This window comes from Peromyscus leucopus, chromosome 6 (assembly GCF_004664715.2).
Source record: "Peromyscus leucopus breed LL Stock chromosome 6, UCI_PerLeu_2.1, whole genome shotgun sequence".
Taxonomy (NCBI): Eukaryota; Metazoa; Chordata; class Mammalia; order Rodentia; family Cricetidae; genus Peromyscus; species Peromyscus leucopus.
Window position 1 is genome coordinate 106,509,746 of NC_051068.1, and position 25,870 is coordinate 106,535,615.

Sequence of the window (25,870 nt, forward strand, 5' to 3'; positions counted from 1 at the left end):
AAAAGAGTCAGACAGAGGAGAACTGATGTTCCCTAGGGGCAAATCGTGTTTTCCGCTTCCCTTTATAGCAAAGGTTTTCTTGCATTTTATCTTCTATCTCCTCCTACAAGCTAAGATTTGAGCAGTCCTTTTCTTACCAAATTTCAGGGATAGATGCTGTAAGGACATGCACTGTCCACTCAATTGTAAATGCTTTCTCATGAATAGAAGGTAAATGCAGGAGAGTCTTCCTCAACATCTGATAATACTGTGTAGTGTGTGGGCCTTTTCATTAGACTTCCAGACCACCAAGTCTCTAGATATTTGTGGAAAACATTTGAAATCTTCATTGCAAAAAAATTAAAATAATGTATTTTTTATAATTGTGATTTACATCAAGCATTAGCTGACTGTATTATTTTTTTCTTTTTCTAGTAGACCAGAATGTGATAAAGTAAGGAATGCTTCCATATCCTGAGATCATCTGGACACTTCATTTTGTAATCTAATTGTGTTATGAGAAAAATCTTAAGGGCTATTTCTTTGGAATGCAATTTGAGACAAGCAGGAATGGGTTCAGAAAGGCTAAATGATAAATTGAAACACACAGCTGATACACAATGGATCCATAATTTAAAAACATTTTGTCTAATTCTAAAGCTCACACATTTACCCTGGCTCCTAATGCCTCCTAGAAAGGGGGAAATTTTCAAGGCACTGACCTAGCCTCAGGGGGAAAAAAACAGTGAAGATTTATGGTCTAGTTCCCTGTGTCTGAACAGTTCTTCCATGAAACGGTAAACGTGCCCCATATTACACTTTGGGGCTGTCAAATACAGTGGGTACTGGTAAATTTTTAACTAGGGTTAGTGCAAAATTCACCATCTTCATCTTTCCCCTACTGAAAATACTCCTGGAATCCCTAATAGACACACATTGAGAGATTTCCCCATTGTCTGAGCTAGCACTCTTCATTGGGACACCTGCTTCTCGGCTTCATTTCTACACGATGTGTTGAAATAGAAATACAGATAAATGTTTTCAGAGAGAGGGGAAGGAAGCACTAATGGGCCAGGTAGAGGGGCCCTTCCCCTGGCTTAAAATGATGAACGAGGTAGTTTGGTAATATGAGTGCCTCAGAACATACAACTCAACAAAAATCCCCCATGAAACAGATCAGAAATAAAACACCCGTGTTTTACCCATGCCGGAAACCTGATTCCCCATCCATACTTGCTTTGAATCATGTGCATTTTAACCCTTTATCTGCTGTTTGTGACAAAGCTGTCAGCTGGGAGGAAGCAAAGGTACTTTCTCTGTGGAAGAAAACTATACTTATATGTTAATAGTGATGTATCAGTTCAGTCATATTTTCTTTGTTTTTTAATTAGCAGAAAAGTAGCAGTTTCACCACAGAGTTTTTAATGCACAGTTTGTTGGGTTTGAGCCTCCCTCTTTCTCTCTTCCGTCTCCTCACCCCACTCTGGTTTGTGTCCTCTTACCCCAAGTATGTACCTTTCTACTTGAACACATTCTATCTCATATATTCCGTGATGCTCCCTTAGAACAGATATCTCCTACACTAGCCCACTCTTGGTTTCCAAAACTATTTCCCCCGCTCACAGTCTCATATGTACATATCCATAAGCATTAATAGCTAGAATCTCCTTATGAGAGAGAACACACTGTGTTTGTTTTCACTGAGTCTAGAATATCTCAATAATATAATAATTTCTAGATTTGTTTATTTTGCTGAAACATTCATAATTTCATTTTTCTTTATGACTGTGTAAAAGCCCATTGTGCATATGTGCCATATTTCTTCCTTACTATTAACAGAACAGTCATGAACATGTATGTGCAACTTTGGTGTGGGAGGATAGATAGTCCTTTGGGCATAAGTCTAGGTGTGGTTGGTATAGCTGGATAATTCTAGTTTCAGCCTTCTGTGTTTGAAAGTGTATAGGTGTGTGTGCATATGGGGGACAAAGGCCACCTTGGGTGTTGTTCCTCAGGTGCTTTCCACCTTTTTCTTTTCTCTCCTCTCCTCTCCTCTCCTCTCCTCTCCTCTCCTCTCCTCTCCTCTCCTCTCCTCTCCTCTCCTCTCTTCTGCTCTCCCTCCCCTCCCCTCCTCTCTCCTCCTTTGCTTTCTGTCTCTCTCTCCCCCTCTCTTTATTGAGATAGTGTCTTTTACTAGTCCAGACCTCATAAATTAGGCTACGATGGCTGACCAACAAGTGCTAGAAATCCATCTGTCCCTGGCACTGAGATTACAAGCACACACCACTGTGCGTGGCATTTTTTCAGATGTGGATTCTGGCTATTGGACTCTGCTCTGACTTGCCTTGAGTAACCTCCCCAACCCTACTTTAGCTGTTTGAGAAGCTTTCACGCTGCCTTTCACAGTGGCTGCAGCAGCTCCCACTCCCACCAGCAGTGAATGAGGATCCCTCTTTGTCTGCATTCTCACCAGCATTTTTGAATTCATTTTGTTCTATAATAGAGGACCATATTCAGGAATCAAGAAAGATTCACAAGAAATAGTCACTAATGTGCCTACTAAATTCTTTCATCATCAGCTCTTCCTAAGGACTCTTTAACAGGTTTCCTTCCTTTCTTACCTGTTTTATACTGTACAAGAGCACAGAATACTTTATTGAGAGACCTGGCCAGTCTTGAGGCTTTTGCTTTCATGTTAGGTACTGTTTTGAGTACTGGTGGATAGTAGACTAGACAAAGCAGTGATTTTGGCTTACGTAGGTAGTCCTTTGGGCTTGTGGACATGTGTGTGAGGTGAGAAACTGTTACTGTAAGTGGAGCAGAAGGGAAGCAGCTTTGTCTGGCATTTGGAGAAATGGCAAGGAAGCCAGAGTGGCTTGAAGCAAAGAATGTGGTGACCGGTAGGGTGAGCAGCAAGGGGCTAGTGTAGGGACTTTGCTATGCTTTCTATTTTCAGTGCTATCTGAAGACATGGTAGAACCCAGGAGAAAGAAGTCCTGCTTTGCAAACATCAACAGTTTCTTGTCTCACACATATGCACACATGTACAAAGACCACCCCCATAAACCAAAATCCTCATTTTGTTTATTCTGTTATCCGCCATACGTAGAACAGGGGTATGTACTTGTAGTGGTTGTGGGAGTCTTTCTTTCTCTTTGGTTCCCAGCTACTATGAGGTAAGTGGTCTCCCAGGTACAGTTCCAAAAGTTGAAGAGCCAGTTAACATTGGTGTGAAACTTCTGAAATTATGAGCCAACATAAAACTTTCTTTGAATTTATTTAGATTTATTTTATTTTATGTGTAAGGATGTTTTGTCTGAATGCATTTTTTTTTTTTTGTGCATCACATGCATGCCTGGCATCTATGGAGGACAGGAGATGGTGTCACATGCAATGCAACTGGAGTTACCAATGGTTGTATGCCATCATATATATGCAGGAACCTGAACTTGGGTGTTCTAAAAGAGCAGCAAGTATTCTTAACCACTGAATAATCTTTTTAACCTGCTAAACCTTTCCTTTTTATTATAGGTATTTGTCACAACAATGCAAAGCTAATAATATCCTTCTGTACTGTGGCTAGGATAGTATATTAGACCTCGAATAAAATGGGTACCATTAGAGAAAAGATGGCCTATTTCAGCCACTGTGCTCAGAGAAAATAGAATATTAAGCATCAAAGAGTTGTTTTCTTTAACTGCTTGTGGACAAACTTAGAGGGTTTATATAATTTTGAGTGAGATAATGCATACAGAGTTGCTATATTGGTTACTTTTGTATAGGGTCATCAAAGTAGTTGGAAGCAATTTAGAGAGAATAATTATTTTGGTTTTTGTCCTCACAAGATTCAGCCTATGGTTATGTGGATCTGTGCACATGGGCAAAACATCATGGTGGCAAGAGCATATGGCAAGCAAGGCTATTTATGTCATGAGAGACAGGCAAGGGAGAGGAAGAGGGGGACCACATATAACCTTTAAGTTATGCCATTTGGGATCTTCCAGCTGAGTTCCATCCCCTGAAGTTTCCATAATCTCCCCAAATAATGTCACCATCTGGGCACCATATCTTCATTACAAGATCCTGTGGAGGATTTCTTATTCAAGCCGTAATGGTTCAACACACCCCAAGGTTCTCAGCATGCTACCCTAGGATCCAGCATCAATTTATGCCTTGGAGGTCAGCTTAAGCATTTAGCTTCATTTCTTACTTGTGTGATTCATTCCATGAACTGCTCATCTTTAAAGTATGAATAACAAGGCCTCTACATCACAGAATTACAATAACCATTGTAATGATACTGTAAAATTCCCAGACACCACCATTTTTGCAGTGACCACTCAGTATTGAGATTTTCTATATGACTATATGACATTTATGCTTGATAAAATGGTTTCAGATGTTTCCTTTCACAAGACCTTTGGGAAGTAAATTATGAAGTAATATTTCCATTTTGTAAAAGTTTCGGAGAAGTAAGGTGACTGGTTCAAGATCATCTGTCCAGGCAATGGAGTACAGTGATGGAGCCCAGGTGGCTCCACTCCAGTTGGTATTTTTATTAAGATTTGCTGCAGGTATGTTTGTATATTTGCATAGGTCTAACTGCAGGTGCATTTGGATATCTGTATAGGTCTAACTGCAGGTGCATTTGGAAATTTGCATAGGATAAACTGCAGGTGCATTTGGATATTTGCATAGGTCTAACTGCAGGTGCATTTGGATATTTGCATAGGTCTAACTGCAGGTGCATTTGGATATTTGCATAGGTCTAACTGCAGGTGCATTTGGATATTTGCATAGGTCTAACTGCAGGTGCATTTGGATATTTGCATAGGTCTAACTGCAGGTGTATTTGGATATTTGCATAGGTCTAACTGCAGGTGCATTTGGATATTTGCATAGGTCTGAGAAGAGGTGAGATCAGCTTCCTAAGTAAAAATTATTCTTTCTATTTTATCGAAACTCCCAATAAAGCCTTTGTGTATTTAATTAGCATACACACTAATACATGAAAGAAATGACATGAGAAAGGAAAACCCTTTAGGAAGAAGACAAATTTGGGCTGCTAGAATATAAAGCATACATTTAGGAGGCGATACCAATCAGCTGTTGACACATCGTATAATTCGGAGAAAACTGCCTAACATCTTGAATCTTTAGTTTCTTCATCTGCTAAATGAAATCTCAGTATATTCTCATATCTGCTGGCTAGGTTTTTAAGACTATATGCCAAGATAAAGATGGAAACACTAAGGAAAAAAAAATGCTACATATACCACATGTGTTGCTACTATTAAACGACTCTAAGAAAATTCAGATCTAGACACCTCTAACATACCTTCTGGGGATCTTTACTAAACATTTGATCAAAAACTTAAATTCTTTTTACTTTCTAGAGGAAGGGTGGGTATGAAATAAAACTTTTTTTTCTCGTGGCTTAAATTCATAAAAGTTTTCTTACATTGCTAAGAAAAAAGTTGCCCAAACCTTCTTTTCCTCTTGGCTTTTCACCATTGAAGATACTGCCTGATTTCTTATCCTGTCCTAGCTCCTATAACAAAACACTATAGATCAGGTCATTTGCATACAACCAAAACCTGCTTCTCATAGTTCTAGAAGCTGGGAAATCCAAGAGCAACGTGACAACAAGCTAAGTATCTTGTGAGATCCACCATCCTGATTCACAGAGCTCAATGGAAGCTGATGTTCTCTGTTTGGTGTGTCCTGCTGTGGTGGAGAGGGCAAAGAGCCTCCTTCAGGTTTCTTTTATAATGTCACTAATTGCATTCACAGAGTTCACATGGCTGAAACACCTTCCCAAAGGCCACATCTACAAATATCTGGATACTGGGGATTAGGTTATAACGTCTGAATTTAATAGGGTTACAAACAATGACATTGCCATCTGACTTTCTCTGCTATCTGTAGTCATTGCCTTGGGTAACAGTTTAAATCCCTGTTAGTTTCAATAAATATTTATTATCTATTATATAACCAATCATATGTTAGGGGAGGAGAAGAAGCTATCTGCTGTGGATATCGTTCTATATAAATAAAACACTGATGGCCAGTGACCAGGCAGGAAGTAGGTGGCCAGGCAGGAAGTAGTTGGGACAAGGAGAGAGGAGAATTCTGGGAAGCAGAAGGCTGAGGAGAGAGACACTGCAGCCACCGCCAGGAGAAGCAGCATGTAAAGACTCTGGTAAGCCACCAGCCACGTGGCAAGGTATAGATTTATAAAAATGGGTTAATTTAAGATAAAAGAACAGTTAGCAAGAAGCCTACCACGGCCATACAGTTTATAAGTGATATAAGCGTCTGAGTGATTATTTTATAAGTGGATTGTGGGACTGCGGGGTTTGGTGGAACCTGGAGAGAAGCCCTCCAGCAACAAATGGCGCCCAACGACTCGAGTTTCCACCTTAAACCTGAGAATATTTAATAACCAATTCTAAACAGAGCCAAAACCAGGTTCCTGCTTCTTGTCTCATACGGGCAGCTAGATGCCACAAAATGCAGGTTTGAACACTGGCGGGTTCCTGGCGTGTGCATTTGACCAGCAGTATGGCGGAAATGAGGCGTCTGCCAGCGGCACATTAAGCTGTGTGGTACATTTAGTTTTTACTATTATTATTTTTTTTTTAAAAAAAAAGAGGTTTCTGGGCTACACGCTGCTTTGATAAAAGCTTAGACCCACTATTTCTGAGACTTGATGACTCCCAGAGCTGGCGGAAAACGTACCACTGCCATGTTGGGAAGCTGAAGTGAGTGGAGCCAGCAGCCACAGCGCCGTTTTAGTCTTAAAATGGTACAGTTTAAAGCAATAGGATCAAGGTAATATAAAAAATAAGCCACGTAAAGATGGCTACCACACAGAGAATCTGGATTATGTTCTCTTTGATATTCATAACTGAAGAAAAACATTTGATTACAAAAGCTGTTGAGTTATGCCAAAATGTATATTTTAAAGGTACCTTGATTTCAAAATTTGGATTTAAGGATATATTGCTTTGGAAAAGAGGCTCTGCTTTTGTTTCCACAGAAAGCCAGAGGCTGTGGATTTGTTCCAGATTAAGATACATCAGGTTTTACCAGCCAAGACCCCCTGAAAGGTCTCCGATGACACCATGGCCCAGATGATCCAACATCCAGAGCAGTTTCAAGGCAACTGGTTCACACAATACAGCCTCACAGACTACCCCATAGGCCTAAAATTTTCTTTGCGTCCCCATAAGATACAGCGCCCCCCCCTCCAACAAGAAGTAGTAAGAGATGCTATGCCCAAATTCCCAAATATACCAAGCTGGCTTTAGAGGTGGAATTGGCTCACTCCCCGTCTAAACCCAGACATATTGCTTTAAAAAAAAATGGTTAAGAGATTCTTTTGTCCCAAATCAGAAGAGCCCTCTGGTGTGGGACAGAGAAAAAACCAATATTTTTATTTAAAACAGGTTGATTATAAATGTGATCTCTTTCTAAAAAAGAAAAGGGGATATGATATAGATATATAGGAGGATATGGAGATGATAAGATAAAAGGGTAGATTAATGAACCTACTTTTAAAGAACAACTTGTTTAAAATGTTTTACATTGGTATAGATTTTAGTTTATGTTTAAAATATTTTACATTGGTATAAATTTTAGTTTATTGATACAAACTTGAAGTTAATTTTGTTATACTATATATATATATATATATATATATATATATTATATATTCTTGTTTGAGGTATTATGTTTATGTAACTCATTTAAAATTGTAATGGATAATAAAAAAATAGATTAATAATTAGTCATCTATGATAATCATATCTGTAGCCATGTTAGTTAAGTCTTCTAGGTATACATAGATATATTTCAGATAGATAGGTAATCTTCAAACACTTCATAGACCTAGAGAATACGGCATTTAAATAACTTAGAATTCTGTTGACGTGAGACACAATTGCTCCTGGCTGCACCAATTGATCCCGAGAGAATGTTGGGCTTCTAAGACATTTCCATTTAGAAGTTTGTCTTTTTGGCACAAAATGGCCTACTGGACAAAGAACTGCCCTTGCCTTGACGGCTGACAGTACAAATGTAATGCTGTCCTTTCTGGACAAGCGGGACACAAGGAAAGTGACCACTGTACTCTACCAAGACAGGGTAAGATAGTCTCTCAGAATTCCTGCTTCTAAAAATGGTCTGTCAGATACTCTAGGCCTGTAGCCAATTTAAATGCACCAACAATGCTGAGAAACATTAGGTGACTGTCCAGGCTGCCAGCTGTCTTGGTCTACTTTTGCAAGATTCCCCAAAGTTGCTTGCATCCATCTACCATTTCTCAGGTACCATTATGTTCCTTCTCAGGTCTTTGATTTGGTTGAAAACTAGATAGTTGTAATTTCCTCAGTTATGATAAAAGATAAGTTGGATATAAAACCTTAAATTTACAAATATAAGATAGATAGGACATCTTCTTTAATATTGTAACTGTAATTCTTGCTCGATAATTGTTTTGTTATATGTGATTTTACCATGTTAAAGTTAAAACCTTACTTTTAAAAAAAGAAGAAAAGGGGAAGTGCTGTGGATATCGTTCTATATAAATAAAACACTGATGGCCAGTGACCAGGCAGGAAGTAGGTGGCCAGGCAGGAAGTAGGTGGGACAAGGAGAGAGGAGAATTCTGGGAAGCGGAAGGCTACGGAGAGAGACACTGCAGCCACCGCCAGGAGAAGCAGCATGTAGTAAAGACTCTGGTAAGCCACCAGCCACGTGGCAAGGTATAGATTTATAAAAATGTGTTAATTTAAGATAAAAGAACAGTTAGCAAGAAGCCTGCCATGGCCATACAGTTTGTAAGTGATATAAGCGTCTGAGTGATTATTTTATACGTGGATTGTCGGACTGCGGGGCTTGGGGAACCTGGAGAGAAGCCCTCCAGCAACAGCTATCAGTCTAAGCCTCATGGAACAGACACCAATGGGAGAAGACAGTTTTGCAAAGCATCCTGAAAACACACTGTTAAAGTTACATTAAGGACTTTTGCAGAGCGTGTCAGACGTGTAGTTCAAAGTGTGCTTAGTCTGGATGTTGTATGCAGAGAATTGGACCAAATGGGTTAAAATGATATTTAAACTGAACTGTGAGTTAGGAAAATGTTGTCAAGGTAAATAACCAGAATGGAGGGAAGTATATTTCAGCAAAGTGGGGTTATTTGTAATGTAATTAAAATGTTGCCAAATGAGAATATTGTATGAGATAAATTGAATATGGAAGCAGAATTTAGAAAGCTTATATGGTGGCTGCTACAATAAATGGTTTAATGAGGACAGTAATGGGGTTTGTCTGAATTATGTACACCTTTGCTAAGGGACTAGAGAGGAGCAGCTAGGACACAAAGCCAAGAAGTCTGAGGAAACACAGTGAAAGCAGGAGCCAAAGTTATGCAATAAAGATGTGGAATCTGAGTATAAAGGAAAAATTCAACTGTTTTGTGCAGGGGCTGCTGACCAATCAAAAGTGGAGTTTGAAGAAAAAAATAGGAAAACCTAAGATTACCTCTACCTTAGGAATCTTCACAAGAAGAAGCAGAGATGAAGAAGGCATTGGTGGTAGACAAGAAGACTGAGACCCAAGGTACCATAGTCATGGCCATAGTGAGTTTCAACTGTATCTAGGGGACTTAGGTAATATACTGCAGAGTTACAGAGAAGTTGTAAGGTATCAGCAAAGGTTCATGAGTAGGATGCGGAATCTGGGAGGTCTAAAAGAGGGTGATAAATAATATGGAGAGAATAGGTAAAGAAGCCTAGGGGACATATGCAAAACAAAGACAGAAAAAACAAAGAACAACAAGAAAGCCTTTGAAAACCAAGTTAAGCAGCAATAGAGCAAAACAGATCCATGGAACAAGCCGAGGCACAGAGGGTGGGACAACAGGAAGAGGCTTTGTGTCCTTGATGCAAAAGAAGGCAAGAGTTTAAAGACAGTGTTTAAATGGTACACAAAGTACTGCTTTGAAAATGCCCACTGATTCTGAACACTATCCTTCTTCAGTCATTATCCTTTGCCAGAGTGTTGATAATACCCAAATCCAAAGACCAACTAGCTATAGGGGTGACTTTTGGGGCACTGTTTGAGCATATCCGTAGGTTTAAGAAGCTGGGGCACTGATGTTTCAGAGAAAGAGAGCTGTTTAATAAAACATATTGTGGACGCAAAAGGCTTGATTGGAAGACTAGCTTTTCTGTGGAAGTGGACTAAGGTGGTTCGTGTACACTTGCGGTGTTATTCTTTTGTGTCACATGACCTGCTAGAAACAATCTATAGAGGATATGTTTTTGGCTCGTAGTTTCAGAAGCTTCCAGTGTGTGATGATGGGGAAAGCCTGGCCACACCGCTCAGTTCCTGGTGGTAGGAGTGGGGTAGATCCGTTTATATTATGAAATACCAAGGAGCAAAGAAAGCAGGAGGATGCAGGAGCTGGAGCCATCCTTCAGAGGTCTGCCCCTAGAGATCTACCCCCACAAGCTGGACCGTCACTTCCACAAGAGTTCCCAGCAGCCCCAAACAGTACCTCAGCTGAGGAATTAATGTTCAAATCATGAGCTGGGGGGAGACTTCAGCTTTGAACCATAATACGTGGTATGGTCACTACATATTTCTTTGATTGGGGGGGGTACAGCCAAGGGTATATATACCTCACAAATTAGAACAAGTGTTAGTGTTCCCCAAACTCTGAGATATTTTAGTGTCAAATTACCTTGTAATGGTAATAGTTCAAAGTACGGTAGAAATGTGCTCTGTGTGAATTATCTTTTGAGTTTGTAGCTCTCTCTCAGAGTGTGAGACTTAGTCAGGTGGTCAAGAAAGGCCACAGACTCAGTGGCATTGAGCAGTTAAGATAAGCAGTCGGTATTTCTGATATTTATCAAGGACAAACCTGGACTCCAAACCTGAAACTTTGCCGAGCGCATATCCTATCTAGCTTATGTTTTCTCCAATAGGGAAGTAAGGATCAGACGGGTGGCAGATACCCGGCCATATGCATATTTATAATATGGCAAATGTGCCATCAGGCTGACTAATTCAAGCATACAAGAACTGAAAAGTTTAGATGGAAGCTGATGTTTTCAGGATTCCAGGATGTGGCTCTGCCAGATCAATGTGTTAACTCAATGAGAGAGAACATTTCCTGATTCAGGAAGGAAAGCAGCCCTCTTGTCCTGATGAAGGCATGGATCCCTCTGTGCTTTATAGTTCACCCTTACCCCCACCCCCACCTCCCTACACAAAAAGCACTCATCTGACTCATGGTGAAAATACCCCAGGGCTTGATATTGCCCATCTGATATCTTTAGCTTTGCTGCAAGCCGTGATAATTGCTCTCTGTAAATGTGTTGCTTTTGAATCCCCTCTAACTCTAACGTAATCCTTTGTTCCTTTCTGCTCATTCCCTTCTTTGCTTTTGAGCCACTTCCTGTCTCCCTTCTCAGTAGTCACCAGAGTGTCAGATACCTTAGTAATTGTGCCTCCTAACATGTTCCTTTATAATGAAGGAGAATCTAATTTTCTCCCTGCTCTTCAGTTATAAACATCAGTGCCATTTGCCGTTTATAGCCGTTTCTGCCCCTTTCCCTGTCTTTGATACTTTTCCTGTAATAAAGTGCTCTAACCCATGCACGTATTTACTTCTCTAGCTATGCTGATGTCATCTCATGCGGAACTCACATCCGACATCCTTCACTGGTACATTTTTCGAATACTCAAGTTTTGCCATACTGCTAAACCAGGTTTGGAGTCCAGGTTTGTCCTTGATAAATATCAGAAATACCGACTGCTTATTTTAACTGCTCAATGCCACTGAGTCTGTGGCTTTTCTTGACCACCTGACTAAGTCTCAGGGCTCACATGTTAAATGCCTAGCTGAATCTGGAACTTATTAGACAATTTCGCATCATCGTGGGCATAGGAGCAAGGGAGATGGGAGATGCTGGTCTCTGTGTTTCTGTAGAGGTGAGTATCTTCCTTGGTCACACATTTGCCACCGTTGCTATGGCACCTCATCACAGTCCCCAAAGCAATGTGTTCAAGAAATCATGGACTGAAACTTCCCAAACCATGTCTTCTTCTTTTTGAGTGGATTGTCCAAGATGTCTTATCACAGTGATGGAAAACTGACAAACACATGCTCAGTGAAAAGCCCACACCATAGGCAGACTATTTGTTTCTTCCTGAAATAGCTCTATCTTAGGTCCTAGCCTGAAAATAAAAGAGGAATTCACTCAAAGTGTGGAGAAAAAGGAAAAATATCAAAGCTCTTCAAAGCAGAATGTATTGTTGGGGTCTATCGTACCAAGATTTTTCCAAAGTGAAATGCTTGTCTATTTTAATCTTTTCCTCCCCCCCTCCCCGTCCCTAAATTTAAAGTTCCTGTCTAACTTTGTGCCCTCCACGTTTAACCTACTATCAGCAAAGTCAACACCCAGCTGCCATTTGGCATCTTCAGAGATCTCTGGATTCTACTCCTTTATATTGAGAAATTTAGATTTGGTGGAAGCTTAAATGTTTTAGTCTGTTTTCTGTTGCTAGTAGCATAATACAAAAAAAAAATGAGTAAGTTGTAGGAAGGCAGGATTTTATTGGCTCATGATCATGATCAGAAGCTGACTGACCAGAATATTTGACATCTGGCCACCTGGTGAGGGCCTTCTTGATGGCAAAGTCCTGAGATGATTCAGGGCATCAATTGGCAAGAGATACAGAACAGGCAAGCTGGCTTTCATGGCAGCCCCACTTGAGATGGGTTTCCATCTGGTCACATCTCTTACTGTCTTATAACGGGGATCACAATCCAGCATGAGTTTGGGAGGCAACAAACTGTATGACAATCAGAGCTGAGGAATGGTGCTGCCCTGTTATGGGACCTCAGTATTTTCATTGCCCAAAGGCAATAATAACTCCCAAACCAACTTGCTTCCTCTTAGAAGTAGTCTTATTGCACTTCCCTTTATGTCTGAGAAAGAAAGATTTATGTGGGGCTTTCCATTTGTATGTTTGGTGAAACCAAATTTCTTGGGCGACAGTAGCATTTTGACTTTGTCTCATTTCAGTGAGACAGACAAGGAAAGAGGCCCAACAAAGGAATATTCTGGGAAAGAAGTCTATTCCCTAATAGTTCCAGTTTATATATAGAATCCCAGGAAACTCATGAATTTTAAACAGGATTTAATTTGGAAGTACGTACATATTTTATCTTCCAGAGATATGGTTGAGTCTTTATGCAAAACCCAAATAAAAGGATACTTTTAGGGAAGTAGCTTTTGCTATGTACTGAAACGCTATCTTTTGTACTGCAGAGAAACTCTCCACAGAACATGGGTCACACTGGCTGGAGGACCCCAGAGACAATGGCAGCAGTCTGCCTGTACAGCCTGAAGGGTTTATGGCATTAACTTGGAAGGTAAAAGGAATTCTAGGAAGTTCAATGCTGTGAAAAGAGGAGAGAATGCTTTCTGTTTGTCAGACCCTTAAAACAAATGGAAAGAATAGGAAGAGGAAGCAATGCATCTACAGTGTGCAACTTGTCATGAATATCAAGCCATGGCATCTGTAGATAGGTTCCCTTGTAGCAGAGCCCAGGCTCTGGTCAGCCCATGCCTGTGTCTGGAAGACAGGGTGTGACTAAGGCAGAAGTCACAATAATACAGATGAAGTTGACCATTCCAAGTCTCTACCATTTATTTTTCCCTTAATCCCTAGGGACATAGTATTGTATGCACTGTTTTTCACAGATGCTGGCTCTCATTCAAATCAACAAAACAGGTACCATACACTTTGTCGGATGCTTGAAATACAGAGAAGAAGCTAATGGGTCCTGTTTTTAACTTGTGTCTGGAATGTTTTGCTGATGTGAGGAAGTGACTTTTTTCTTTCATGAGATGATGTGTAAGTACTTTTACAAATGATTTCTGACTCACAAAATTTATACATTTATACTAGTTGCCAGTGGGGTATCACATATGCTATTTCCTGTCTAAATGTCAGGGACAGTGACTGTGTGTAATAGAATATATTCAACTTGGTTAGTCTCTTTGAGTAACCTGACACTAAAGGGCATGTGAATGAATGTTGCTGGCTCCTGAGCTAGCCATCTCTTTGAAGAACACATAACAACATGCCATTGTGTAAACAAGAGTGAAGTGTAATACTACGTTTGACTTAGGGTTTTCAAACAGTGTATTTGTGTCCAGGAAGCATTCAAAGCATTTAAGTTCAAAGGCTGTAGAGACAAAACAATTGGAATTACAGAAACATGAGCACAGAGAGTGTTATTTGTGACAGAAATGGATAGAAATAAGAGTCATGGCTAAAGTAAATATCTTGCTTTGTATTACACCAGAGTGTTTTTGATTCTTCTAAACATCCTCGTTCTTCTCACAGTGGATGTTTTTTCCCCCTCAGTTCTTTTCCATAGAGAGAAAGGGATAGACCTAAGGACAGAGAGCCCCATATGGGAGCAAGGTTGAAACTCAGGTATTTTTGGCTTCCCATTCTCTGCTAAGCCCATTAGATTATGTCTCCTTTTATTTCTGTTATTTGATTTTCTGTTCTCTGTGTGTTGACATATTTGAAGTGATAAAATACATTTTTGTTCTTATGTTACTAATGCAGCCGAGGTATTTTTCAATTTTGCCAAACTACAACACACTAAACATGGCAAATAACTGCTTTCAGCACTATTTTTTTCCCAAGGCATGCCTTCAAATGGGAGTTAAAAATAGGAATGCAGATGCTAATAACAGTATTGATAAAAGAAACTCCAGCTTCAAAAGTGAGAAATCCAATTATAAAAAAACATGATGAAAGTATTTGAGGAAAATACTCTGCAGCAGATGAGAGTACTAATGGAAATTTTAGTTCCATTATTTTAGTATAATATATCATAAATTAAATATATATTATAAATTAAATATAGTTTTCCTCACCACAGTAACCTGAGATTAGTTAAGACTTTCTGGTCTCATAGCTAATGACTCTGGAGCTGACATCTTATACTTAGATTCCATTGAATTTGTAGGTAATGAAATAAAAGAGAGAAAAAAGAAAGAAAGACAGGAAGGAAGGAAGGAAGGAAGGAAGGAAGGAAGGAAGGAAGGAAGGAAGGAAGGAAGAAAGAAAGAAAGAAAGAAAGAAAGAAAGAAAGAAAGAAAGAAAGAAAGAAAGAAAGAAAGAAAGAAAGAAAGAAGAAGAGAAGGAATGAAGAAAGAAAGAAAGAAAAGTGGGCTGATTAGGTCAAGAATCTGTATATTGGACTTGGTCCAAGTAGCCCCTTAATGTTTATACATACTCTAGCTGTCTGCATCTAAAGGAATTTAGTGCTTAAGGACCATGAATTCCAAGGTCACCTAATATGTAAATAGAGTGTACTTAAACAAAGGCAACATTAGTTGAAAATACTTCAGTTTTTGTATATCCTTACTCAAAGGAACTTAAAATACTTCTTATACCACATGCCATTAATTTTCCTGGCATTTCTTTAAGGAAGGGGGCAACAATCATTCTGTTAGCATTAGCTTTCTTATAGATTTACTTTGAAGGAATTCTGTAAATCTTTAGGAAGCTGCTATGTCAACCTTCAGGCTGTTTATACCTTAAGAATGTCTATTATGGTCAACTTTACAGATGTCAAATCTATGTATATCATTAAAGAATCAAATTCTCTAAAGAGCCTAAGATTCTATGCTTAGAGATGGAGAGTGGTAGATGAGGAAGGAGAGATTGGTCTTCCACTATATAAGGATGATCATAAAAATGCTTGACCAACTGCAGCTAGGCTGAGCAATGACAGGTTAAGGACTGAAGATTGTATTCCAGATTCGTTGGGCCTATCTGTGCTAATGGATGACCTCATAGATTCTGATGCATATGCCAACACTACAGTTGCTTAGCACAGGAAAGGGAGCTTCACTCTGTGCTCAGTTCTTATTTAACATAGTTTCACCTCCTTTCTAGGACCATATAATCAATTTGTAGGGCTGCAGCAACCTACACAACTTATATATCAATGCATCAAACTTTAAATTATTAAATGTGTGATATCCTTCTCCATTAACAAATATGCCATTGTGGTAGCCTATGGAGCCAGATTCAAGTTCAGAATTCTTGCAATAGGCAGAACTCTAATTGTAAACAATGCTACGGACTGAATTGTGTACCCTTCAAATCCATATGATAAAGTTCTATTCTCCTTATGTTCCTCAAAATGTCATTTACTTGGGGACAATGTCTGCTAGTCAGATTTCTGCTACTCTAACAAGATATCTAAGATAAACAACTTATAAAGAGAACAGGTTTATTTTTGGCACATAGTTATAGACATTTTAGTCCATGATCATTATAGATCCCACACTTTGAACTTGTGGGAAGGTAGTAAATTGTTGCATATGCACATGACAGAGCCAAACTACTTGCTTCATGGACCAGGGATCAAAAATCCCAAGGGACAAGTCCCATTATTTTCTCCAATGGCACACATCCACTGCCCTAAAATTTCCCAGTAGGCTCCTTTTCTTAAGGTTCTATTTCCTCCCAGGACTGCCATCCTTGGGACTGAATCTTTAAAACATGAATCTGTGGGGGTGGGGAGGGATGTCACAGGCAGATTATACAACAGGTCTTTTAACAAAGGAATCAAGATGATATCACTAAAGTGAAACTTAATCCAATATAGGTGTGTCATTAATGTATTTTATGTAGGAGCTCTGGTGGGTTTTGAAGTTATAAAATTGCTAACTATGGCATAGCCAACCACTAGACCAAGCCAACAAGAAATATGACAACCCCCTCCTGAGCTAAACTTTCAACCATAGTGAAAGTCTCTAGTGCAGCACAGGGATGGGCTGTGATCGTTATAGCTTCCACACTTTGAACTTGTGGGAAGGTAGCAAATTGCATTTTGGGCGAGGCTGATGCAGTAGGAAGACAACATGAAGCATCACAGAAAGGTGAGACTTTATAAGCCACCGAGAGAGTGCACTCAAGAGAAGTGAGTCTTGCTAACGTCTTGACCTCAGCTTTTCAGTTCTCAGAACTGTAAGAAAATAAATATTTGCTGTTTAACCCACCCAATGTGTGGTGTTACATTATTGCACTCCTAACAAACTAATGCACCCTACAAGATCTGCCCCTATCTCAAGTACCTGTAAACATGGCAAATACCTGTAGTCTGATGAATGCATTGAGTAATGCAGTTCAGTACAGCTGACTTTAAAGTTAGGAATATTGTTTTAAATTTTGTTAGTGGCGCCTAGTAATTGCATTGTCCATTCAAGACCAGATGCACTGTTGCTGTGTTGAAGAGAGAAAGCCAGGTAAGAAGGAAGGCAAGTGGCCTTAAGAAGCTGCAACACAGTATCTGGATGGAAGTCAAAAGGAATGGACTTTACCTTACCTCCACAGAGACCTCAATTCTGCCAGCAGCCTGAGTGAGCCTGGAAATAGATTCTTCTTATGTTCTCTATAAAATCCTAGTCCAGGCAACACATTGGCTTTGGGCTTATGGGAATTCAACTTTGGACTCTGACCTCCAGTACTGTGAGATAATAATAAATGGTTATTTGATAAATCTGTGGCCCATCCTGTACTGCATTAGAGATTGTTTCACTATGGTTGGAGGTTTAGCTCAGGAGAGGGTTGCCATGTTTCTTGTTGGCATGGTCTAATGGTTAGCTGTGCCATAGTTAGCAATTTTATAACTTCAAAACCCACCAGACTCCTACAGAAAATACATTAAGAAACTATTGTAATGGAGAATATTTTTTCCTTTCAAATCAGAGGAATAGTATAATTAAAAAAAGAATTTTGGTTCTTTTTAAGCAAAAGTTGGATGTGAGGTGCAACAGATTTAATGGAGCAATACCAGATGGGAATGCATTAAAATAGCCCTAGCACAAGGTGAGGAGGAATCAAATGTGGGTAATAATAATGGTACTGTGTAAAAAGCATGCCTAGAGAAACTGTAGAAGCTGGAATTGCAACAGTGTATCTAAGTGGATATGCTCTGCACACAGTTAATGATACAAAACAAAGAATCATGAATCAAGCCAGATTGAAAAAGATCTTTTGTCATAATTATTATTATGAGCATAATTGAAAGTACAATAATAGATTTTTCAGGGGGTATGCTGCAGAAGGATGAGACTAAAAACATGGGGGACTATGACAGATCAAGGCACACACAAGACAAAGAAAAGGGGGCAATCTCAGAAGAGAAAGATTCTGAGAAGGTCACTGCTGAGGAGGACTGAATGCAGGGAAGGGTAGGAATTAGAAAGCCTCTTTCCTTCTTGAGCTGCCTCTCTACTGAACTTCTTGTTTATGCATTGGCTCCTAACTTCTCCCAGTGGTTCACATGGGTTAATGACCTTGTCTGGAATTTCTGTATCTCTGAGCATATTCCCATTTGCTCACTTGAGTCTTCACACCCATATTCTAAACTCGCTGTTTCTGGTCTTTCTTTGCCTTTGCTTATATCCCATCAGAGTTGATGAGAATCCAAAATTTGTTTTTGTTTTTTTTTTCCTTACCATGTCTGTAGCTAGAGTTTTCCTGCCTTGCCCACAGTCAGCAAAAATCTTTGTCACCCGCCAGTCCCACAGCCGCTCAGACCCAACCAAGTAAACACAGAGACTTATATTGCATACAAACTGTATGGCCATGGCAGGCTTCTTGCTAACTGTTCTTATATCTTAAATTAACCCATTTTTATAAATCTATACCTTGCCACATGGCTGGTGACTTACCGGCATCTTTACATGCTGCTTGTCCTGGCGGTGGCTGCAGTCTCTCCCTCCTTCTTCCTGTTTCCCCAATTCTCCTCTCTCTTTGTCCCACCTATACTTCCTGCCTGGTCACTGGCCATCAGTGTTTTATTTATATAGAGTGATATCCACAGCACATGTCCAGTAGTCCTCAGCAACCAGAATGAAGATGAGGAAAAAGAGCCTAAAAGTTGGTGGTCATTATTGTTCTTTCAAAAATTTAAAACATTTTCCTCTGTGTGTGTGTGTGTGTGTGCGCGCGCGCGCGTGCGCGTGCGTGCATGCGTGTGTGTGTGTGTGTGTGTGTGTGTGTGTGTGTGTGTGTGTGTGTGTGTGTGATATGTATTATGATGATTGTGTGAGTGACTGCAGGCGCTTACCTGCCATGGTACCCATATAACTTTAAAGAGTGGGTTTTTTCCTTCCATTGAGCTGAGGCAGGGTCTCTTGGCTGCTATATTGTTTAGACTATCTGGCCTTCAGCTTCTGGGTGGATCTCCTGTCTGCACCTGCTTTTTAACCACAAGAACACTGAGGTTATAGATGTGTTCTACCACATCTGTCTTCTTCTTTCTTTTATTGAAAATAAATTCTTTTCTCATACAATGTATCCTGATTACAGTTTCCCTTCCCTCTACTCCTCCCATTTTCTCCCCACTTCCCCTCCTCTCTGTATCCACTCCCTTTCTCTCTCTCATTAGAAGAAAACTGCCTTCTAAGAGAAAACAACCAAACACAGCAAAATAAAATATAATAAGATGAAACAAAAACTATCATATTGAAGTTGGACATGGCAGCCCAACTGGAGGAAAAGAGTCCCAAGAACAGGCAAGAGTCAGAGACCCACTTGTTCTCACATTCATGAGTCCCATAAAAATACTAAGCTGACATCTATAATATATTCACAGATGACCTGCAGACATATATTAGGCCCTGTTCTTGCTGCTTCAGTCTCTGAGAGTTCATATGTGCTTTGCTTAGCTGATTCATAGGGCTTTGTTCTCCTGGTGTCCTCCATCCCCTCTGACTCATACAATTTTTCAGCGTCCTCTTCTACAGGATTACCTGAGCTCTGAGGTAAGGGATTTGATATAGATCTTCAGTTTAGACTCTCTATTTGCATAATGTCTGCTTGTGGGTCTCTGCATCTGTTCCCATCTGCTGCTAAAGGAAACCTCTCTGATGATGACTGAATAAGGCTCCATCTATGAGTATAGCAGAATGTCATTAGGAATCATTTTATTGATTTTTTTTTCAGGCCAGTCATGTTTGGTTTTACCCTAGGTCTCTAGTATATCTAGAGATGGCTTTTGGTTACCTAAGTAGTGTTGGGTATAGGTTCTTTCTCATGGGGTGGGCCTCAATTCAAGTCAAACATTGGTTGACTACACCCATAAGTTCTGTGCCACCATTAGGGACCAAACTCAGGCCATCAATGCTTTTACCTACTAAGCCATCTTGCAAGTCCATCACCATTGTTCTTGTGAGAACAAACTCTTTTCACAAAAATTAAAAGGATAGTTTGATAAGTTAATAATCCAACCAAAGTCTTACCATTTTGTATGATTAATTAGCAGAGATTTGAAGAATATCCTGTAGATGTAACCAACCGTCTTATTAAATAAGAAACACAGAAACAATGTAAAAGAGAAAGCCAAGAGGTCAGAGCTCAGAGCTAAAATCTCACCCTTCCTCCTGCTGTGTCCCAGCTTCTCGAAAGAGAGCTATTTCCTGTGTGTAAGTCGTTTTTCTAGTCATTCTGCCTTCTCATTTGTTGTAAACCCAAACACGTGACTGCCTCGTCACTGTCTGAATGTACAGCCCCCTAGGTCTTAAAGGCATATGTCTCCAATGCTGGCTATATCCCTGAACACACAGAGATCTATGGGATTAAAGGTGTGTGCCACCACCGCCACACTCTGTCTATGGCTCTAATAGCTCTGACCCCCGGGCAACTTTATTTATTAACATACAATCAAAATCACATTTCAGTACAATTAGAATACTACCACATTTCCCCTTTTCTATTTTAATAAAAAGAAAAAAAAGCAAAAGGTTATAACTAACAAAAGAAAAACTATATACAAAAGTACAATAACTATATACAATATATACAAGTAATAAATACCTAAACAGGTATTTGACAAATCAGAGAAAATAATTCCATTATCTATCCTATTCTGGTAAATCCAAGATGTATCTAATGCACTTTCTATCCTAATTAATTTTCAACTATAACTAACTAATCTTCAACCATAACTAACTAATCTTCAACTCCCTCAGAGACCCAAGAAGGGAATAATATTAGCTAACAAAAATAAAAACAGGAAGTGCATGCAAGCAACTTCCAAAAAATTTGTGAGTTGACAGAAACAGCCAGCTGCCTGGGCAGTCACCTGAGGTTTCTCCACAGTGTTGGGGCATCATTTTCAGCCTATAGGCTTAGTGTATCTGACAGACTCATTTGTGATGTAGGATGTACACAAGGTCAACAGTTCAACCTCACATTGGGTGAGAGCAGTCCATGTACCAGAAACACCTGAATTCCACTAGTGTCCTGTCATGATTCAGGATTTTAAATTCTGGAAATTGTTGACAGTTTTTTAATTCAGCTGTTCATTCTTCTTAGCTGTGTATATATGGCTTCATCTCAGCATCCCCTTCTTCTCCACATCCCTCTATTAAATGCCAGTCTACTTTTGAGAGGCATGAGCTTTTAGCTGCTGTTCCATTGCACAACAGAAGCCATTGGTCCTCTGCCTGTTAAGCTGCCTTCGAAGAAAAGGGCACCATACCTTTTCCAGATGCGAAGGCCACTTCAGGGATGGGGCCATATTGTCCTGGCCTCAGAAGATGCCTTTTGATAAAGCCATAACCACACTTGTTTTGGCAAGAATCAGTAGTCCCTTGTTTCGTGTTCTGTCTGTCCATTTTGTCCTGTTGATTTGAGGATACTTTGTTGTCCAGTGGCTAACTTTTGCCACAATGAAAGTTGACTCCATAAGCAGTTTCTTCAATGCCCATATTTTCTCTGAAGAAGATTGGTACTGCCAGGAGCCGACATGTCTCAAAAAAGAAAAATTTTCTAAGTTATTAAAACATTTTAAATGCCATATTCTGTAGATCTCTGAAGGGTTTGAAGATGACCTGTCTAAAACATCTCTGCTCAATTTTTAAAACATATTTAATATGACTACAAGTTCTATTGTAATGTCTAACTACTAACTTTCATTTCTTTATATCCTAATAGTTGGTAATAATAATATTCAAGGATCAGAAATTTGCATTACATTGTTAAATGAATGGTATAAATATAATTAGAAATATACATATAACATTTTCTAACAATATCAGTTTCAAATTTGTATACAATATAAAACAATCCAATCCAATGTAAAATATTTAAAACTAGTAATTGTCTTTTTCTTTTCTTTCTTTCTTTTCCTTCCCTTTTTTTTTTTAAATATCCATTATGAAGATAAATTTTGTAAACCTTATTTGGAAAATTTGGAGCAAGAGATCAGGGAGATTTGTTATTACATGTCTTATTTATCTGTAACACAAATCTTAAAAGGTCTTATTAATAGAAAAAACCTGGAGCCAGACACTGGGGTAAATTCTGAAAGACCAGAGAGACAGAACAAGCCACAACCAACCCTACCACGCCAACTCCTCAGCTGATCTTGTTTCCTCAGAATGAAAGCCTCTGAGTCCTCACCAGGAAGGGATCTCAGCTGAACTACTTAAAAGCCTCTAGTTCCTGGTCCTCACTCCTTATATACCTTTCTGCTTTCTACTGTCACTTCCAGGGATTAAAAGTGTGTATACCTTCCTTTGCCCAGACATCACTTCCTTCCTAGTGCTGGGATTAAAGACATGTGTGCTTCCCAAATACTTGGTGGCAAAGGCATAAGATCTCAAGTGCTGGGATTAAAGTTGTGTACCACCACGCCTAGCTCTGTTCCCATTGTGACCTTAAACACATCATAGACAGATCCAGACAGATCTCTATCTCACTAGTGATAGGATTAAGGGTGTGTGCCACTACTGTCTGGTCTCTGTCTGATCTAGTGGCTGTTCTGTTCTTTGACCCCCCCAGATAAGTTTATTAGGGTACACAATATGTCAACCACATTTATCTCTGATCTGAATGTGATAATTGATTTCAATGTCATTCACCTGACATGGCAGAAAAAAAAGCAGCACATGAGTATGTGGCTGAAGAGGTTATAAATTATGTATAAGTTATGAACATTCCTGGGACCAAGATGTTAGGCATATGTAGTGGACAGTCATCCAGACTACCAATAGTCATTGAATTCTTACTCTGTTCTGAGTTTTGAGTGTTGACAAGAATACAAGGCCTCTACTTTCAACAAGTGTCCATTTTCAGGATTGAGAAGACAAAATCAAATATGAAAATAAATTCTTTCAAATGCAGAAATCATTTCACTTGCTATTTTCAGGACGTGTTGCCATTTCATATGTCTTCCAAATTTCTTTGAATGGTGCATCTTTTCATGTTTACCACACTGAAAGCTTCCCATGATTTTAAACCTTGGTTCATAATTGTATCTTTGTTAGGCATTAATCATTTGCTTCCTGGTAATTCTATAGTTAAACTCTGTTATTTCTTCATTTAGGCGTAACCAAGTCAGAGACATGAGATTTATTCTACTAAGGAGTGTCTCTGCCTCCTGATTTGGATGAGCCTCTTCAATCTACCCTTTACCTAGAATGATCTTAAAGGTTAAAAGCCTCAACTTCATTCATCATCTTTCAAAAGCTTCTCATTAACCAAGAATATTGTATTAATGCTTGAGTGAGGGTGCCCTAGTTTTCATCAGCAGGCCCGTTCATCTTATCAGCCCTATCCCACAGTTCTCCTTTATACTTATTCTGACCCTGCTGCAGTGGAAATACTGAACATTTAGGTTATAGAATTTAGGAATCCTCTAGACTTGGTTTCAGGCCAGGCTCTGAGATGTTCCAATTGTAGTAGGTCATCCAGATTTTCTCAGGCTGTATTTTGTCCTCCCCACGGAGAATACAGAATTACCTAATTTATTTGATTTTCACGAGGATCGAATAAGAAATGTGTGTCAGCTTGATAGTTAAGAACCTTTATATTGACTTTAACACATAGCGAACTAGATGTTAGCTATTATAATTACTTAGTGTGTGGTATATTCTATCTCTAATATTTACATAGGTATACATAAAATAGACTTCAATTTTTCTTTAAAAATGAGCAAAGGGGGCTAGGGAGATGGCTTAGCAGTTAAGAGCACTGGCTGTACTTCCAGAGGGCCCAGGCTTGATTCCCAGCCCCCACACAGTGACTCACAATTGTGTGTAACTCCAGTCCTAGGGTAGAGATGTCCTCTTCTGGACTCCATGAAAAGCAGATACCCATGTAGTGCATAGACATAGATGTAGACAAAATATCTATACAAATGAAAAAAAATTAAATGTTTTAAGTTTAGCACAGATATAACTTTCTTTGAGACATTTCCCTTTGACTTATAAGAACTAAGTTCTTCTGAATTTCTTAGAACAGAATTTAATCTTCGTTACACTGTATTCTATTTATATAACATATGGAAAGTACAATTTTTCTTAAAACCCCAGTCGTCTTATTTGTATGATCAGGATAAAAGTACACATCTTATAAGTTTTTCATTAATATTTAAAGTTATTAATAAAGTATTTTCTTCCAGTACACAAAGGTGTTGTCATTTCCTCTTTTCCCCCTATCTCATTATTTTTGTGCTTCAAAATTAATAGAGTTATAGTATTAGTCTGTATCCCATTACTAAAACAAAACACCTGAGTTGGGCTAGATTTACAAAGAGAAGAGGTTTATTTAGCTCATACCTTTTGGAGGCTACAATTCCAGACAGCATTATGGAGGCTCATTAAGATCATCTGTCTGAGCTGCACCACCTGCTGGTGTTACTCTGATGAGAGCTTGCTTGAAAAGAGAAATCATACCCATATTTCTTTTTCTTTTTTAATTCCTAAGAAATTTTCTGTTTATTTTACATACATAGGTGTCCCTCTCCTCCCTCCTCCTGCCCCCCCCCAGCTTTCCCCCTCAACCCAACCCACATTTCCATGTCCTCCAAGGCAAGGACTCCCATGGGGAGTCAGCAGAGCCTGGTACATTCAGTTGAGGCAGGTCCAAGCTCCTCCCCCTGAAACAACCCACCAGAGGCACTGGGCTCCATAAAGCCTGCTCATGCAGCAGGGACAGATCCTGATCCCACTGCCTTAAGCAGGTCAAGCTGCACGACTGTCTCACTTACGCAGAGAGCCTCATCCAGTCCCATGGAGGCTCCACAGCTATTGATCCACAGTTCTTGAGTTCCCATATAGAGACAACCTAACCATATTTCTAAACAAGAAAGAGCAAAGACACTTGTATCTCTTCTTTTAAAGACACACCACCAGCACACAGTAATTCTCTGTCTCTTAAAGGTTTGCCACTTCTTAGTATCATCTTATTGAAGAGCATATTCTCAGCATAGGACCCTTGCAGCAGAGTCAGGGGGATCCACATCCAAATCATAGCAGGCACTGTTCTTTCCAAATGACATATTTATTGTTGGCCCCCTTAAGCCCTTCTTGGATGTTCCTATCATAAACACTAATCATTTAATTATTCCATGTATGTTGATTTTGGAAACAGGAAGACCACTGTCTGTGACTGGTAGAACCTAAGCACAAAGCACCTTTTGTCTTTATTCAACCAATAATAAGATATGTAAAATGGAGTCCAAGTGGTACGCAGAGAAAGACATAAATTATTTTTTCTTGAAAAGGATATCAATTCTCTCACAAGATAGGAGTTTCCTTGTAACTAAAACAGGTGAAAACATACATAGTAATGAGCAGAAAAATTTAAATACATAACTTAATATCTTTATTTTAGTTCTGTAAAAATGTACAAAATATACATTGATATTTACCTTTAAATAATAGTTGACATAATTAAGTAATACAAAATTCCCCTCTTTAATACTTCTGTATATCATTTTTGGTTTTCTCATCCTACAGTCTTGCAAATGCATTCTTGGTAA

General features: G+C 39.2%; 1 long non-coding RNA gene across 1 annotated transcript; it reads right to left on the reverse strand.

Moving 5' to 3' along the window:
* Positions 1 to 24,136: 24,136 nt before the first annotated feature.
* LOC114683065 lies at positions 24,137 to 25,661 on the reverse strand. Its single transcript, XR_003733127.2, has 3 exons — positions 25,097 to 25,661; positions 24,666 to 24,762; positions 24,137 to 24,236 (listed from the first exon to the last, which is right to left on the reverse strand). It is a non-coding gene; the product is annotated as an uncharacterized LOC114683065 (long non-coding RNA).
* Positions 25,662 to 25,870: the final 209 nt, after the last annotated feature.